This window comes from Ictidomys tridecemlineatus, chromosome 1, assembly GCF_052094955.1.
Source record: "Ictidomys tridecemlineatus isolate mIctTri1 chromosome 1, mIctTri1.hap1, whole genome shotgun sequence".
NCBI classification, from domain to species: Eukaryota; Metazoa; Chordata; class Mammalia; order Rodentia; family Sciuridae; genus Ictidomys; species Ictidomys tridecemlineatus.
The window spans coordinates 138,412,508-138,431,386 of NC_135477.1; the positions used below are offsets into that span (position 1 = coordinate 138,412,508).

At 34.6% G+C, this 18,879-nt stretch overlaps 1 protein-coding gene across 2 annotated transcripts in view; it reads right to left on the bottom strand.

The window, feature by feature from the left end:
• Positions 1 to 14,487, bottom strand: part of Znf474 (zinc finger protein 474) — a 28,702-nt gene extending 14,215 nt beyond the window's left edge. For both annotated transcript variants that reach the window (XM_078048409.1, XM_013360995.3), the window contains exon 1: positions 14,280 to 14,487. The gene's annotated coding sequence lies outside the window, so the exon portion shown is untranslated. The remainder of the gene's footprint in view (positions 1 to 14,279) is intronic.
• Positions 14,488 to 18,879: the final 4,392 nt, after the last annotated feature.

Sequence of the window (18,879 nt, forward strand, 5' to 3'; positions counted from 1 at the left end):
TACGGTAGGTTCCCATGTCACTCTCTAGTTATTGCAGAACCCTCTACCAATGTGGCTGAGAAAATAATCCTTTCAGATTGTGCATTCTCGGCAGTGTGGCCAGTATGTCCTTCCTGGATGACGCATGAAGCCTGTTCTTCTCTTTCCTCTTTGACTGTTTGTTTTGTATCTACATATTTACGTCAAAGAGAATCTTGACAGATTTCTTCTGAAATTTGACTAACTTACACCCTTGTCTCTGACCAACTGACTGCATATATTTTTCAATTGTGTCCCCAGGATAACAACAAGCCTTCTCCAACAATTGGAGGTGGATGCTTAAACCTTTTAGGTGGAAAGAGTCACTCACTTTTGGTTTTGATCTAAGCTGAAAATACATGTCCACTTTGTAGAGTCATTTACTATAAGGAATTTTGACATAAGACAGATCTTCTAACTTGCTGTGCCATTATAATCCCATTAAGTATTGTCCCAAAAATTCATAGACATTTACTTATCCAGTGTATATATCCAAACATGAACACGTCAAAAATGAAATATGGAATATACTGTACAAAGAAGATAAGAACACTGAGATGTAGCCTGTGATGCTCATAAAGAAGTACATTTTATTTTAACACAAGGAAGAGATTATTTTGTTTATCAATGAATCTGATTTAGAATTTCTCCACAAGTAAAACGGAGTCTTTTGAGGGTAAATCATGGTCATTAACATGATGTAGCTGCCCTAAATGTGTTTTCCTATGTGTGTGCTTCCGCATGAAGAGAGACATAAAGTAATTCAGCCTCAGAGTTTGTTGCTTAAATCTTTGGTGGATGCCTGGTCTGTGTTTGTCATCATGTCCCCAGATCTCAGTTGTGCTGCTGTGGTTTGATGCTGAGCCAAGTCTCTCTCTGTCTATGCACTGAAATTGACTAGATCTATTTGCAGAAGTTTACACTTTCCTAGGGGCACTTTATCATGATTCATTCTATTACAACTTTAAAATGTATCTTGCACCCAGAGATTATTAATGTTAATTTTTAAAGTCTGTTTGTGACATAAATGCATTTCATTGCAATTTTTGAGATAATTGTAGATTTAAATAAAGTTGAAAGAAATGATATAAAGATACTTGTAAACTTGCCTAGTTCCCTGCAGTGGTAACATTCTGCAAAACTCTAGTGTTTTTGTAATATCACAACCAGGATATTGACATTGGTATAATCCACAGATTGAAGTCAGAATACCAAGTTTTACGTGTGTGTGTGTGTGTGTGTGTGTGTGTGTGTGTGTGTGTGTGTATTATGGTCTATTGAATTTTACTATTGGCATATTAACCACCACCTTAGTCAAAGTACTAAGTACCATTCCAACACCATAAGGATCCCTTATGTTACCTTTTTATAACCATATCTATCTTCCTTCCTCTACCTCTCTTGAGTTCCTATCCCTCACTCCTGGACACCACTAATCTGTTGCCCATTTCTAAAATTTCATCATTTAAAAATGTTGCATAAAGGGAAATTATATAGTACATATTTGGATATTTGGATTAGTTTTTTTTCTCTTAGCATAATTCTCTGGAGATTCATCCAAATGAGAAGATGGGGATGGGTGTATGTGTAGATGAGTGTGTAGACAGATATAAATTAATGTGTGTGACTAGTTGAATTGTATGTATGTGTGTGTACAGAAAGACATAAATGTGTGGAGGGATATGTGGATGGGTGTGTATATTAATAGGCATGAGGGAATGGGAGTGATGGTGTAGAGGTATAGAGGGATGGGTGTGAATTGTGGGTATGATATGTATTTGGCTGTGAGTGGATATATATGTTGGTGGATGAGTGTGAATGTGCTAGTAGTATTGGTTGTGTGGGTCAGTGGGTGTAGCTAAACTCCAGTGGACAGATATATTTGTAAATGGATATAAATGAGTGTGTGTGTGATGAGTTGTGAAATGTGGGTGAATTGAGAGAGGAAAAAAAAATGGTGAATAATTTAAGTAACCAGGAGGGCGTATTGGAAATAAATAACAGAAAGTCATATAGCTGGTGTTGGGAATTTTGATTTTTCTCTGGGACATGGGGAAACTATAAATTTTCTTAAACCACATAGGATTGAAAAAAAATAATCATGGATTGTGAAATCTGGAGAATTTTAACATTTATCATATAAGGACCAGGCAAACTAAGTACTCCATTTTCCTTAAATGGTTTATTGCAGAGTTTCCTTTAAATGCAAACTTTTATTAGGAAATAGATTGCTCTGATTTATAATAATACAACTGTACCTTACCTCTTAAAACTAATCATACTACACTAATCTAGACTTTTTGGTTCCCTCTAATACTTGAGATCTGTTTAATATAGGTTCAAACAGTTAACTCCATGTTATATCTTATGTTACTAGTGCCTGACATATGTCTAAGTATTGTTATTAAAAATCTTGATCAAAGATTTTGAGTTTAGCTCAGTGGTAGAGTGATTGCCTAGCATGCTCAAGGTCCTGCTTTCAACCCCCAGTACTACAATAAAAAAATAAATAAATACAAAAATCTTGACAAATATCTCTGGAATGTTCTGCTATATAATTTTGCTGCATTTGCACAGAGCTTAAATAAAAATGAAATGATTTCTTTTCAGCAGCATCTTCCATTTGAGTGCCAAAATAAATTTCTATTATTTCTACTCCTCTTTCTATGCAGATGGCTTCTGTTCACTCAGATTTTAATTTTGACTAAGCTATCGTATTTATGCAAAAAAAAATTGTCTAAATCAAGCAAATTGTGAAATGCACAGATCTAATTTGCTAACTAAAAGCTGAAAAAGTAGTTTACAACAAAGAATCAAGTAAGAACTTTGTTAGTCTCCACTATGAAGATCTTTTTGTTGTGGTTGCTATTTATTTGTTTATTTTGTTTTTTGGTTTACCCCTCATATAAACTCAGACCTAGGTTCAAATCTTAACTCCAAAATACCTATCAGATGTGGGATCTTGAGTGAAATATTTAAACTCTCTGGGCCTAGTGTCTTAATATGTCTAGTGGAATTTAACACTCACCTTAGGTCGTTATTATGAAAATTAAAAGATAAAATACTCAGCAAATCAGTAGGTGTTAAGTCTGATATGATAATTATTATTATATGGTTTTTAAAAACCTTTCTTCTTCCATGTATTTTCATTAAAAATGCAATAGGTCTAAAGATATAATTAGTAATTTATGATAGCTTTTCAAAATTATTCTCCCTTTTCTTAAAATGTTCTGAGGAATTCCATAGTTTTCAATCTCTAGATAACTCAACCATATTTTATTTAGATTTAACTAAAGGATATTTCAAGTGTAGCCCTGAAAGATGTACTAGATAGTTATGAAAAATATAATCATAATTTTAGACAGATCAAATCAATATGAAATAATCACTCTGCTTGCCATTCTCATTGTCCCTGCTAAGGACACTTGTACCACCTCTGGTGAGGTGACCCTAGGTGACCATGTTCCATAGCATGTTAGTCAACTCCCCATCCCCAGTGGGAAATGACTGGAAAAGAGCTGGATGCTTGACAAAAAGCTGGCTCACAGAGCAAGACCATGAACAGTCCTCGTTCTAAACCCCATTTAGAATGGGGAGCAGGGTGGGTCTCTAGTTCTGCTCATATTTCTGAAGTAATTCAAGCAAGAGACTTTACTGAAGACAGGGCTGAAAACCCAAAGAAGGAAATTCCTGATCATTAACATTCTGCTCACTAGAAATAAAAACAACCTGGCTTGAGAGCATCTTTGACTTACTCCCTAGCATTGTGAAACTTTAATGAGAAATGACTTTTTAGTTATTTTGGTGCCTGGGCCAGAGAACAGAGTCTACTCAACTGTTTGGCTAGTGATTTCCCTAGAACAGGTAGTCCCTGTGCTTCCCAGGGCCTGGTTGTTAGATTCCCCTGTATTTCTTTGCACATGTATCCTTATAATAAATGCCCCTCTGTCTGAGAACACTTGAGTGAGGTGAGAAAGGCTTGCCTGGAACAGGATTTATGGAATAATTCATTTTATCCCGAATGCTGCCTTTGGTAATGATGCACAGAACCAATATTTGGGGACATAACTTTTGAGTTCCCACTATTATCATTGCTTTATCCACTAGAGATATTTGCCAAAATCCCAACCCTTCCACTCTTGAGTTAACTATTTATTATAGTGTGTTAAATTGGTTCTATATCTGTGACAATTGCATGCCACTACAAGTAAAGAAAATCATAGTCCAGTTGCTTAGAGAAATAGAGGCCTGTCCTCTTCATCAGTGAGAAGTCTGGAGGTAGCCAGAAGCTCCACAGTGCCCAGGCTACAGTGACAGTCTGGGCCTTTCTCGGGCTGCACATGCTGCATTATGAAATTATTCAAATGATATCATTCTACTCTCTTCATAGAAAGCAGATGGACCAATCCTAGGATCTTCAATCCTGGGGGGGTCTAGTGTAATGGTGCGCCTACACGTTTTCTGAGGTTAACCCAGCTCTAAATTGAACTTTTTGGAGATTTCCATCAGCTGGGGTTCTGAGGAACATCAATGCAAGGCATCCTGAACATCCTCTTTCATCTCTTGTACCTTTCCTGACCTCTCATGCCCGGAAGTCACATCTGCAGGGGTACCCCCACACTAAATGACAAATGCTGCAGATAGACCCTGAACTACCTAAAAAGGGTTTTCCTTCTTTATCTTGAGAAACAACTCCATGATTTCCCATCCCAAAGTGCAGATGAAATACACTTAATCAAGTCCTCATTGACTTTCAGTGGACTTTCACATTTCTCAATATTTTTTTTTCTTTTGCTCAGTCACTGTACTTTCCTCCAGTTGCCTAGTTTAACTTTCTTTTAAACATAGTAAGCTGGTTTTAATTTACTTGTTTACATCATCATGTTCCCAGTTTTCTAACTTTTCAAATATCAGGAGTTTATAATCCCATGATTATATGGGTGAACTATCTCAAGACATTATGGAATCAATATTTGAAAACTCATGTGAAAGATCTTTCCTGTAAATATCATGCGGAAGGGTGACGTGACTTTAGGCTCCACATCTTGATCTTTTAAAATTAATTATAAAATTCCAGTTATAAAAACGATAAAACAAATCCAGTTAGTAAAGATTATTAAATTGTAAGTGAGCCACAATAAAACCTATTTTATTTAGGCAAGAAATGGACAGCATCCATCTAAGTAATTTTAGTGCAAACAGCATTCTTTTGCTTCTTATCATCATACTTTTCTGGGAGTCTTTGCTGCAAACTTTGTTTGGGAACTGCTTATCACCCCAAAATACCCCAATAGTTAAGATAATTTAATTCCACTTGATAGGGTGTTTTAAATAGGAAATAGCTTAAATGAAGAGAACAACATGGCTTTCATTTTTGCTTTTTGAATGTCATTTGTTTCAAATATAAGATGGTTCACTTGGAAATAAACAGAGAAGGAATCTAAGATTTATCTTGTTTTAATATTGCATAATCCTTCAATATTTTTGAGGAGAAATGCCATGAACTGATGCAAGTCATTTAAATATTAACTTTGTATAACATATTTATTATTTTAAAGTGAATTTGCATATAGTCTTTACAAAACATGCATGTTTCCATTCTTTAATGAATATATATACTTAAAGACTATCAATAAACTGGAATTGTATTAGTTATATTTATTATAGTTACAGTTAGTTATATAGTTATATTTAATATAGTTAAATAGTGTATATGGTTAAGAGGGTTTAATATAATAGTTAATATAGTTTAATATACTTATATTATTAATAGTTTATTACTATAAATATAACAAATTTGTTATTATACTTATTATTATCTCATTGAGTGCTCTTTTAATTTCTCAGACACATTAATACACTCACAGATATACTCATCTGTACCTTCTTTTCATATTTCTTCTAGAGGAAGGGAATTTATTCATGATCAGTATGATATTCATTTAGCAATAAATGCTTACCAGGATGCTTATGTATCTAACTTAATTTGTCATGATATGCTACATTATAACTAGGTCGGATGGTACTAAACCAACCTCTTGACCATATCTTTTACCTTGGAAGAAGTCACACTGGTGATGGGGTCAGTCTGAGAGAGCAAAAAAGATGCTTTCTGTTGATCTAACTCTCCAACTAGATCCTCAGCCTACAGTGGGCTTGCATATAAAATGCAGGGTCAGGAAAAAGAAAAAAGGAAAGATAAAAGGTGCTACTACACTCGAAAACACGGTATCATGCCTTTATTCCCTGTGATTCCCTGTTAATAATTTGACAGAAAAAAGAACATCTCACCCTACTCTACTTGTCTTATTTTACTTTCCTTCTGTTTTCGTTCTCATCTCTTGTTTTCTTGGCTTTTTGAAACTTAATGCATCTCCTTTCCCAGAGTCTTTCACTTCTGTCTCCACACGGCCCATATGACATTGAATAACCTTCTATGATATTGCATGAATTCATACAGAAACATTTCCACATTCAGCACTGCAAGGACTGCTTGTTCTTTGAGGATGTTTGCCTGTACTCAGACATCTACTGCCAGACAGGTGTGCCTTACAGCACGTGCTATGTCAGCCATGATAGGTAAATAATCACTCTGCCTTTGACTCCTGTAATCCATCTTTTTTCAGAGCAATCTCATTTAACTCTGTAAATTGAAATTAGAACCCAAACTTCCTCTGACTAAATGCTTCATGGTTGTCCCACTTCTGTCCAAATAATATCAAAGCTCTTGACCATGAGGGTCCTCTGTAATCTGATACCCACCCACCCCCAATCTCTGCTTTGGTCTCCTTTCAATTTGGTCTGAATGAGTGGTATCTTCACTTGGATATAAACTCTATAATAGCAATTTGCTTCCTCTTTGCATATTTTATCCTCAGCACCTAACCAGTGGTGCTTTGTAGGTGCTACCAAAACACATTTGAATATTGAATGAGATTAACTCGATCTTATATTAAAATTTTCAACAATAATCAAGCTCATTACTTAAATAAAGGAATAAAAAAATTAAACAACTTTTGAAAAGTTAGGCTTCATGGTATTTTCACAAGTTTTAGGAATACTTGAACATTTAAATCTTATTCATTTCTCTTCATAATACTAACTAAAGGAATTGGTAATACAATTACAGTATAGCTTTCGATGCATAATTCAAGATAAGTGAGAACAAAGCCAAGCACTATGCACTGGATGAAGCAGCATTCTGTTGGTAAAGATGTTCAGCTAGTAATAAACAAACAGAATAGAGACTGGAGTTCCCATAGAGAATGAACTACTAGAGCTAATAAATGAATTCAGCAAAGTGGCAGGATATAAAATCAACACGCATAAATCAAAGGCATTCCTGTATATCAGTGACAAATCTTCTGAAATGGAAATGAGGACAACAACCCCATTCACAATATCCTCAAAAAATAAAATAAAATAAAATACTTGGGAATCAACCTAACAAAAGAGGTGAAAGATTTATATAATGAAAACTACAGAACCTTAAAGAGAGAAACAGAAGAAGATCTTAGAAGATGGAAAAATATACCCTGTTCATGGATAGGCAGAACTAACATTATCAAAATGGCGATATTACCCAAAGTTCTCTATAGGTCTAATGCAATGCCAATCAAAATCCCAACGGCATCTCTTGTAGAAATAGATAAAGCAATCATGAAATTCATATGGAAAAATAAAAGACCCAGAATAGCAAAAGCAATTCTAAACAGGAAGTGTGAATCAGGCGGTATAGCGATGCCAGATTTCAAACTATATTCCAGAGCAATAGTAACAAAAAGAGCATGGTACTGGTACCAAAACAGGTGGGTGGACCAATGGTACAGAATAGAGGACACAGAGACTAATCCACAAAGTTACAACTATCTTATATTTGATAAAGGGGCTAAAAGCATGCAATAGAGGAAGGATAGCATCTTCAACAAATGGTGTTGGGAAAACTGGAAATCCATATGCAACAAAATGAAACTGAATCCCTTTCTCTCACCCTACAAAAGTTAACTCAAAATGGATCAAAGAGCTTGATATCAAATCACAGACTCTGCGCCTGATAGAAGAAAAAGTTGGCTCCGATCTACATATTGTGGGGTCGGGCTCCAAATTCCTTAATAGGATGCCCATAGCACAAGAGTTAATAACTAGAATCAACAAATGGGACTTACTCAAACTAAAAAGTTTTTTCTCAGCAAGAGAAACAATAAGAGAGATAAAATAGGGGGCCTACATCATGGGAACAAATTTTTACTCCTCACACTTCAGATAGAGCCCTAATATCCAGAGTATACAAAGAACTCAAAAAATTAAACAATAAGATAACAAATAACCCAATCAACAAATGGGCCAAAGACCTGAACAGACACTTCTCAGAGGAGGACATACAATCAATCAACAAGTACATGAAAAAATGCTCACCATCTCTAGCAGTCAGAGAAATGTAAATCAAAACCACCCTAAGATACCATCTCACTCCAGCAAGATTGGCAGCCATCATGAAGTCAAACAACAACAAGTGCTGGAGAGGATGTGGGGAAAGGGTTACTCTTGTACATTGCTGGTGGGACTGCAAATTGGTGCGGCCAATTTGGAAAGCAGTATGGAGATTCCTGGGAAAGCTGGGAATGGATCCACCATTTGACCCAGCTATTGCCCTTCTCGGACTATTCCCTGAAGACCTTAAAAGAGCATACTACAAGGATACTGCAACCTCGATGTTCATAGCAGCACAATTCACAGTAGCTAGACTGTGAAACAAACCCAGATGCCCTTCAATAAATGAATGGATTAAAAAAATGTGGCATTATACACAATGGAGTATTAGGCAGCACTAAAAATGACAAAATCATGGCATTTGCAGGGAAATGGATGGCATTAGAGCAGATTATGCTAAGTGAAGCTAGCCAATCCCTAAAAAACAAATGCCAAATGTCTTCTTTGATATAATGAGAGCAACTAAGAACAGAGCAGGGAGGAAGAGCAAGAGGAAAAGATTAACATTAAACAGAGACATGAGGTGGGAGGGAAAGGGAGAGAAAAGGGAAATTGCATGGAAATGGAAGGAGATCCTCATTGTTATACAAATTACATATAAGAGGTTGTGAGGCGAAAGGGAAAAAAAACAAGGGAGAGAATTAAATTACAGCAGATGGGGTAGAGAGAGAATATGGGAGGGGAGGGGAGGGGGGATAGTAGAGATAGGAAAGGTAGCAGAATACAACAGTTACTAATATGACATTAGGTAAAAATGTGGATGTGTAACAGATGTGATTCTGCAATCTGTATTTGGGGAAAAAATGGGAGTTCATAAACCACTTCAATCTAAAGTACGAAATATGATATGTCAAGAGCTTTGTAATGTTTTGAACAACCAATAAAAAAAAAGAATGAAGTCAGACAGGCATACTACAGGTGGCCATATGACTAGATACTCACATGCACCAGGGGTGCTTCACAAATAGGTAGAAAACAAAGGAGAATCATAGAGTTTGGCTCCCTGTGATGAGTTTATTCATACATTATCTCTCTTGACACAGCATTCTAAGTGCTGATAATTTTCAAAGCTTAATTCTCCTTGGAAACCATTTCTCTTCTGGAGACCACCTTCCACCCAAAACACTAGGTATTTAGATGACAGAGAGGCCTCTAAATATTAATATATGATTTTTGTAAGATATTTTATTATCAAATTGTCTTGAACATTAGAACAAGAACTGACAAACTATGGACCATAAGCCCAAACTGGCCAACTGTCTTCCTATTTATGTAAGTGAGTAAAGTATTATTGGAGCACAGTCGTAATTACTTGCTTATTGGTGTATTTGTCTCTGGCTGCTTTTGCCCTACAATAACAGAGTGTATGGCCTATGAGGCCTGAATTATTTACTACTTTTACTGTAAGTATAAATTTATACATACATGGATATATGTAAATTTCCAGACCTTGCATGAGAACATACAAATGAACTCCATTTTAGTAGTGAAATGTCTAATTATTAATCAATGTGAATTTTTAAAAAACACTCAATGAAACCAGAACCCTACCAAGTTTTTCTTGCACACAACTTCTAAAGTTCCTCTTAATCTTTTCTCAAATAAATGCTCAGCCGCAGCTGCAGTGGGACACTAGGCACCCTAGACATTCTATTTTCTGCTTGTCATCACTTTTCACCCATTAGTAACCTGCCTCCTTTACTTTCTCCTCCTCCTCTGCTCCCAACATGGTATATTCCTATTGCTGTTTGCAAAATGCATCTCTGTTTTCAAGACTCCACGGGAATCATCACTGCTCTCTCAGGAAGAGAAATTGTACACATTCTTCACTATTTACAACTCATTTCTTAGAATTTTATATACTCCTGAAAATGATTTATTTACCAGAGAATTCAGGAAAATAATTTGGACTTAATATTACATACTTATTTAAATTATTAATATTACATACTTATTTAAATGTAAATAAAATAAAATAGAATAAGGTGGAAAATACAATTGATTAAAATGATGTTTCACACACTCATATTCAAAAGAAATGGATATTTTATGGCAGTGATAGCAAAACTGGGAAGAGGTAGGAAATATTTTCCCTAGGAAACATTCAAGTGTTGATAATTTTCTCTCAGTTGATGGTAATATGTGAAAATACTTAATCTGATACTTTAAAAACTACGTTTAGATTTTTCTCTGCAATTATAAAAAATACATTATTAAATATGCAACAGGGTGAATATAATAAATAATATTTGCTTGCAGAGATTTTGAACCAAAAATATTCTGCTCCTCTTTTTCCCTGTCTAGAGCAATGTCTGGAATCCCATAGCTACTCAATGAATTACTGAATAAATAAATAAATGAAAATTAAGTTCAAGACATTCTGCCTAAATGGACTTGAAAAATCCATATTTTTACTGGGATTATGATTCTTGAATAAATTTATAAGCATATTTTTGGCTTTTACTTAATATAGAATCACTTAAAATCAGGTTACTGCCTAGGGAAATATTTGGGCAACATGCAAGAAAGAATGTTCAACCTGATTCAAATTTTTGTGTATAGTTCACTGGCAAGTAGTCATGGAAGGAGTCAACTTCTTCATTTGTTTTGAATAGTTTCTTCACTACCTACAAGCCAAGATATGTTAGCTTATTAAAATTAAATTATGCCAAAAAGGATAAACAGAGACCCATGGAACAGAATAGAGAGTCTGTGAATATATTGTCAATTCACATATTAGTCAATTCATTTTTTGACAAAGATGCAAAGACAACTCAATGAAGAAAATGAAATCTTTATAACAAATGACAGTGAAATAACTAGATACATGTGAGGGGAAAATTAATGTCAACTCCCTACTTTCACTACACAAAAATTAACTCAAAATAGATCATGCAGCTACATACAAAAGCTAAACCTAAAAAGTGTCTAGAAGAAGACATAAAAGAATATCTTTATGATCTTAATGTTTGCAAATATTTCTTAAAAAAACACAAAAATCACTAAATATAAAAGAAAAAATGTAAGAAATTATACTCTCTATATTAGAAAATTCTGCTCTTTAAAAATCACCATTAAGTGATTTTTAAAGAGCAGTACAAGCCAAGATTTTAAGATATATATCTAAAATGAATATTATACACACACACACACAACACACACCAAACAATCCAAATTTTAAATATAAGCAAAATCTTTGAGTAGATTTTTGAAAATAAAAAAAAATGGATTGTTAAGAGCCTGGGTATGTAGCTCTGTTAGAGTGCTTGCCTAACATAAATGAGGCCCTGGGTTCAGTCCCCAGTACCTCAAAAAAGAAAAAAAAAAGTATATAAGCTTATAAAATAATACTCAACCTTACTTTTAAATGTAAACAAAACTACAGAGATATTTCTAGATATACACATTAGAATGGCTAAAGTTAAAAAGATTGACAGCATGGAAAAATTAAAACGTACACATTCCTGGGAATGTAAAATGTTACAGCTACTTTGCAAACAAATGTTTATGCCAACTTTACTCATAATAATTAATAAAAAGTTAGAAACAACATAAATATACATCAACATCAACAGGTACACAGATGTTAAAAATGTGGCATATTCATACATAAAGTATTCCTCCACACTAAAAATAAACCAAGTACTAATACACACAGCAACATGGGTCCTCCCAGGAATGTGATGCTGATAATGTCAGACACAAAAGTGTATATACTGAACAAGGGTCCCTTTATATTAAACTGTAGAATAGGCAAAGAGAATCTGTAGTGTCCGAAGTAGGTCAGTGATTGCCTGGTAGTTAGGTGTGAAGGTGGAGAACTGAATATCAGTTAGTGTATATGCTCTTGACATCTTTGTTAACTAAATAAAGCTATTCGTTTGTTAAACTCATAAAATTTTATACTTAAGATGGAAGCATCTTGTATGTTAATTAAAAATCTAAAGAGGTGACATGCAAAGAAGAAAAGGCATTTAAAATGACAAAAGCTATGTATATATATATATATATATATATATATATAACAGAATTATACTATATGTGTATGTGTGCTTTACAATTTTTTATCCAGTTAATCTATTGATGGACACTTAGTTTGGTTTCTTATCTTGGTTATTGAATAATGCTTGAACATGGTCATGCAGATATCTCTGCAACATACTGATTCCATTGCCTTTGGATATATACCAGAAGAGTGATCGGTGAATCACATGGTAGTTTTAATTTCCTGAAGAAACTCCATATTGTTTCCATAATAGATGTTCTAATTTATTTTTTCACCAATTGGTGTGCAGGGGTTCCCTTTCCTCATTCTTGCTGATTCTTGTTTTTATTTTTTTATTTTTTTGATCATTTGATAATTGCCGTTTTAACAGATGTAAACTGATATCTTATTGTGGTTCTGATTTGCACTTCTTGATGATTAGTGGTGCCGAACATGTTTTATATACCTGTTGGTCATTTGAGTAAAATGGTGGTAACTAGGGTCTAAGGGTAAAGGTAAAACATTCGTCAAAGAGTACATACTTTCAGCTATAAGGTAAACAATTACTGGAGACCTAATGTGGAACATAGTGCCTATGGTTAATAATAATGTGTTCTATTTTTGAAATTTGCTAAGATAGTGGATCACAAGTGTTCTCATCACTCACATCCCCAAAAACAAGAAAAAAAAAGGAAAAGAAAAAAGTTAACTATATGAGATGGATACTTTAATCAACTTAGTTGTGGTGATGAATTCACAATGCATAAATAAAACATTTCACTGTATTTTCCAAATATGTGTATTTTTGACAATAAAAGTGCAATAAAGCTGGAAATTTTTTAACTTAAATTGATGGTTAAAAAAGACTAATGCAAGAATGTTGATAGCAGTTATTATAAGAAGGTCAAACTGAAAACAAACCAAATACAAATCAATAGAATAGATAAACAAATGTGAAATGATCATATAATGCAATTATACTCACCTGCAAAAAGAACTGAGCCATGGAACAACCTTAAAAACCTTCTTTTTAGTCAAAGATGTCATATACAAGAATATAGATTGTATGATTCTATTCACATAAAGTTCATAAATGGTCAAACTGTTTTTTTGATGACAGGAACCAGAACATTAGAGGGAAGATTGACCAGAAAGAATATGAGGAAAATTTATGGAGTGACAGAAGTATCCTGTTCCTTTATTGAGATGAAGGTTACAGGGGTTGTATATATTTGTTAAAGTCATTGCTTTTCAGGAACTTCAATTTAAAGAATTCAAGTTTCAAGGACCTAGGAATTAAACTAGAGACTCTGCGTCTAATAGAAGATTCATTATATTTTACTTCATGTAGATCTCATCTCAAATAATTAAAAAAAATCAGCCAACTCAATTGAGTAACTATAGTTTTTATCACTCCTTTCTTTTCATGGATAATCTAACTAATAAACATATGCTACTGAATGAATGTTTAAAGCATATTTACTTTTCCTTAAAAGAAAATTGTTTAAAATATCATCCCTTAAAAATGGAATTTGATTATCTTTTAACTGTTAGAATATTTAACTCATCATTGCCGGTATTATCTAAAGAAGTAAAATGATATTGTTTTGTTTATGAGTATTTAAGGACTAATTATTTTTCTTTGGTTACCTTTCCTATAGTTAGGGAACATTTATTGCATACTGATGGAAAGGAAGGGGAAGATACCAAGAATGTCTAAAATACGCAGTTATTAAGTGAGAGAAAAACTTTGAGACAAGAGTAAAACACCTTTTGAGAGTCTTACCTTGTAATATTTGTTCTTTATCTGTCTTTTTTTGACTTTTCTAATAGCATGCCAAGCCCCTCTGAGGACTCAGGGAGAGGGCTGGTAGAAACAGAAGCAGAAAAGCTGGGAGCTCCAAAGTTCACATCCCCTCTTGTGGGACTTCGCATTAGTATGTGAAGCTGTTGGGTAATAGGAACCCCAGCCTTTGTCGCTTGGATGTATCCTGGCAACCTGTCAACAAAAGGGACAAGGCTAAGTTTTCTAGCAACAAATCGGGAAAATCCAAAACAGGGAGCAAAGGTATCAGAAACAGACAAGGAAATAGGTATGGACTTCAGTTTTCTTGGAAGTTGACTCCAGGAATTTTAGCAATGGAGTCAGCATCCAGAGGCAGAAGAATTTAAGTCACAAGGTTCTTCCTGGTGTAGAAATGGGGCAGAAATACAATTTTTTTTTTAAGGAAGAGAGAGAACAAAAATAATTGATTATATTATTGATCTTCTTTTCTATGGACTTTAAAAATTATTTTCTGCATAAAAGAATTTAGTCTCTTCTAGAACTGGATCAAGGATATTCCATATGATTCTCAAAGGGTGTTGTTCTATCCTTTGGTCTAAAATTCAAGGAACTAACAGATGTAGAAGCTATGCTTAGTTTATTTAACATGTCCTATGGTACAAAAAATTTTGTGAAAACTAAGGCCAACATTTAAAAGTACATTTGAAATAATGATTTTTTTAAATTTCATGTTAAAAATACTCTGAGATACTAAGATAATTGTGGTACAATCCCATACTGAAATGCCCTCCTCATTAACACTCAGGAAATAAAACAGTTTATAAATACAGGAAAAGGTTCTTGATATATAGCTAAATAGACCCTACAAAACATAATAAATCGTATGATCTCATTAAACTCCATGTGTGTTCAAGCATGTGTGTATGTGTGTGTGTGTATGTGTGTGTGTGTGCATGTTCATGCACATACTTAACTCAAAGTACATAAACCAAAATTTTCACAGTGGTTACCTATGTGTCACAAAAATAAGGAATATATTATTATAAAATTTGATCTTTTTTTAGGGTTAGGAGTGAGGGTATAAAACCCTTCATCTCGTATTCCCAAACCCTGCCCTTTGTCCCCTACAGAACTGAATTAGGGCATGTAGGGTAATTCACAGGACTCTTAATTCTGTCAAAGTGATTTCAGGGCACATAGTGTGAAGATCCCTCAGGATGATGAAGTTTCATATCCTAGGTTGCTATATTGCTGTAAAAATGAATAGAAATATACTCTATAGAGATTTAAACATAACTCAATCATGCACTATCACATGAAGTATTTCTAATTTGAATGATTTTCTTCTGAAACCATTCATAGGCTATCACATAGAGGATAACCCGTGCCTAAAATGACATAAGAGCTGCTGTGATATTGGTGACTAAATATTGACATGGGGCGGGGGAACCACTTAACTTTACATTTGGCATCTTCCTAATCTGTGGGTCCCTGGTTAGCATATTTCTCACATTACCCAAACCGCATGCTTTCTTGGCTCTCTTAAGAACTCAATGAGACATTTCTCTAATGAAATTGCCACATAAATAAACACCATCCCAAATGCACACACAGTAAGTCAGTTCAATGGCAGACCATTTGGACCAGATGGCAGAAGGACAGGAAATGCTGGCCTAGGGCAAGAGGACTATCCCAGGAAACATCGCGAGAGAAGATATTTCCACGGTAAAAGAGGGTAAAGTGTTCTTTATCCAGACTGGAGCAACTACTCTCAAAAGGCCCAAGAATAACAGCCTGCAGCAGTTGTTCTCTGGGAGGCTAATGGTGCATTCATGGCCTGTCTTCTCTTGGTATGGTTACCAAGTTGCCAGCTGCTTTTCTGCATTCGTCAGAGTTACTTTTGAAACTGAATGGAAAGAAACCTTTGTTTTCTCCCAAATCCTGGACTCACTTGAAATTCAAGGGTTTGTAGTTTCGGCCTAAATTGAACTTCCTGGTGTTCAGATTTATTGCATTTTGGCAAGACGGACCTTCTTAGGTTCTCTCCCTTCCCCCATTTTCTTTCTTTTGCTTTGGTCTTTTAAAAGGACCAAAGCTTTTAAGCTGCTTATATTTGTTTGAGGGGGAAAAAAACACAAATGTACGCAGAAGGCATCTTGGACATCAGATAGCTCTTACGACACACAACCTTTTGATTATTTAAGTGTAAATGAAGCAGAAACATATGGATTCTATTTCCCATAAATCACATACAGTCCTAAAAAATCAAGGGAAATGTGCTTCGCAAGATGTGTTCTGTTTGATTGAACCCAAAACATCTGAAGAATACTTGGAGGCTGATGAATCCAAAATATTTACCCATCCTTATTTATAACATTGGAGTGGGGGGAGCCCTTGATTTATGGTGACAACTAAACTGCTCACATCTGTTGAGTGGGCAACCAGAAACCCAAATACATTTCAAGATAACCATGTTCCTTCTTCTGTCCTGGCTCCAAACACTGTAGTTTAGATCAAAGACAGTGAAGCTTTTACTTAAACAGAGCTGGTCTGATTTGCTATAGCATAAGATTTTCTCACCTAAAAGACTTGCAAGTTATCTCAAATGATGTGATACCCAATCATGAATGCGTCAGTGTGGAATGATGCCAGCATCTACAATAATCCAGATCTGACCCCTTGTGGCAGCAGCTCTGCCACAAGGAATTTTACAAAGGGCTTATTTTCCCTTCATAAAACGACAGCTGTTGTGCCCACACAAGCCCCTGACTTTTTCATTAAATGAAGAAATCATGGCGATTCTGACTTTTTCATTAAATGAATAAATCATAGTGATTTTTATGGAGCAGGAGAAAGGCTTTTCCTTGCTTGTATTTCTGACTATCCTCACGTCTTTTCATTGATGCAAACCTGAATCTTACTCCACAAGCTACTGACAATTCATTGGAGTTTATTGAGTTTATTTAACCTTAGCATGAGCTACATTTTTTGAGGCAGCAGTAGGAACCCAAACAGGATGCTTGTGAAGTCCGGTAAATAAGTCCACCAATACCTTGTTCTCTTCTATCCAATTATTACTGCTTATTTCAGTCCTTATCACTTAGCTCAGAAACTGAGTAACTTAAAAGGTTAAGTTTTAGTACCCTCATTTGATAGATGGAGGAAACTGAGGCCATGGGGAACTGAGGGACTTGCTCCCGATTGCAAGACTAATTCAAAGCAAATCTGAGATGGAATGTTATGTCTCTCTGGTGCCCAACGGCTTTTCTTCCATGGTCTCCTGAAAGATCTTGCTGCCAGATTGCCATAGAGAAATGTCTGGCCTCAAAATAAAGGATTATTTTCTAAAAATATTTTTTTTGTCACAAGCGCCCTTTGCATAAAATAATTTTTACATACTACATTGAATTTGAAAATGTCTAAATTTAAAACATTGCAACAATATCCTATTGCAGATTAGGGAGAAGATATACTTTAAATATAAACCTTTAAAAATTTTTTTAAAATTATATATTTGATGCATCAGATTTCTATCCAACAGATCCTAAGGCCTCAACAACTCTGCCCTAGGGCAGTGTTTCTCAACCCTTGTTTGTGATTATTGATCCACATCTTTGCCAAAACATTTTAGGTTTTTTTTTTTTTTTTGGCAGTGGGTTCCTAATCTTCCTGCTCCTGTCATGTAATTTTAATACTACAGATAAATCTTCTATGTGCTGAAATACTGTGTCCCTTTAGTGGGCCATAGGTCAATGTAATATCTAAGATTATATCACACCACCCCAAACCAGTTTTAACAGCCCTTGTAGAAATGCCAAGGGACATAAATCAGAAGAGTTGACAAAGATGGCATGAAATGATCTCATATTTTGATGATGTAGAGAAAAAGTGACCAAGAGGCCACAGAAACCATGGTAACCCTTCCCAAGTTATTCCAACAAAAAAATTTCAGCAAATTCTTCCTTAACTGTGTTCAAAAGGAAGATATACTTGTTTGAAAATAGGAAATAGATATATTATATTTTCTATGCATTTGAGCAATTTTATCATAGAGATAAAACTCTTCAAATTTTTATATAATTTTTGAACTCAAAATATACTTCAAAATAGCATCTGGTCCAGCCAGTTATCCTTATGAAGAAAGAGATTATTGGTTTGACTTTTTAAAATTGACGAGGCAGCTAAGTAGAAGATGTTAAGCTATTTGTTTACATGGCACAGATTTAAATTTAGACTTGTCAAAGGACTCCCTTGCTTTTATCTTTTTCATAACTAAAATTTTAACAGGTCAAATAGAAGGAGTTCTTTCTTTTGAACTCCCTTCTTTTGGATAGGGGATATTTCTTCAGTATTCCACTAATATGAAAATATTTTGCATATACTGTGTTTTAAAACTTCCAATTTCAAGGACCTGAGATTCTAGTTTTTAAACATTTGCTATGAATCTGAACAACTCATGACAATTCTGGCACAGTTGTCCACCTTTTTTCCCAACACCCTAAAATCAGGGCTGAATATAACATTTGAATATATTAGATGCCTAGTTAGTATTTGCCCATTAAACTGAATATATATATATATTTTTGTTAAAAGAGATAAT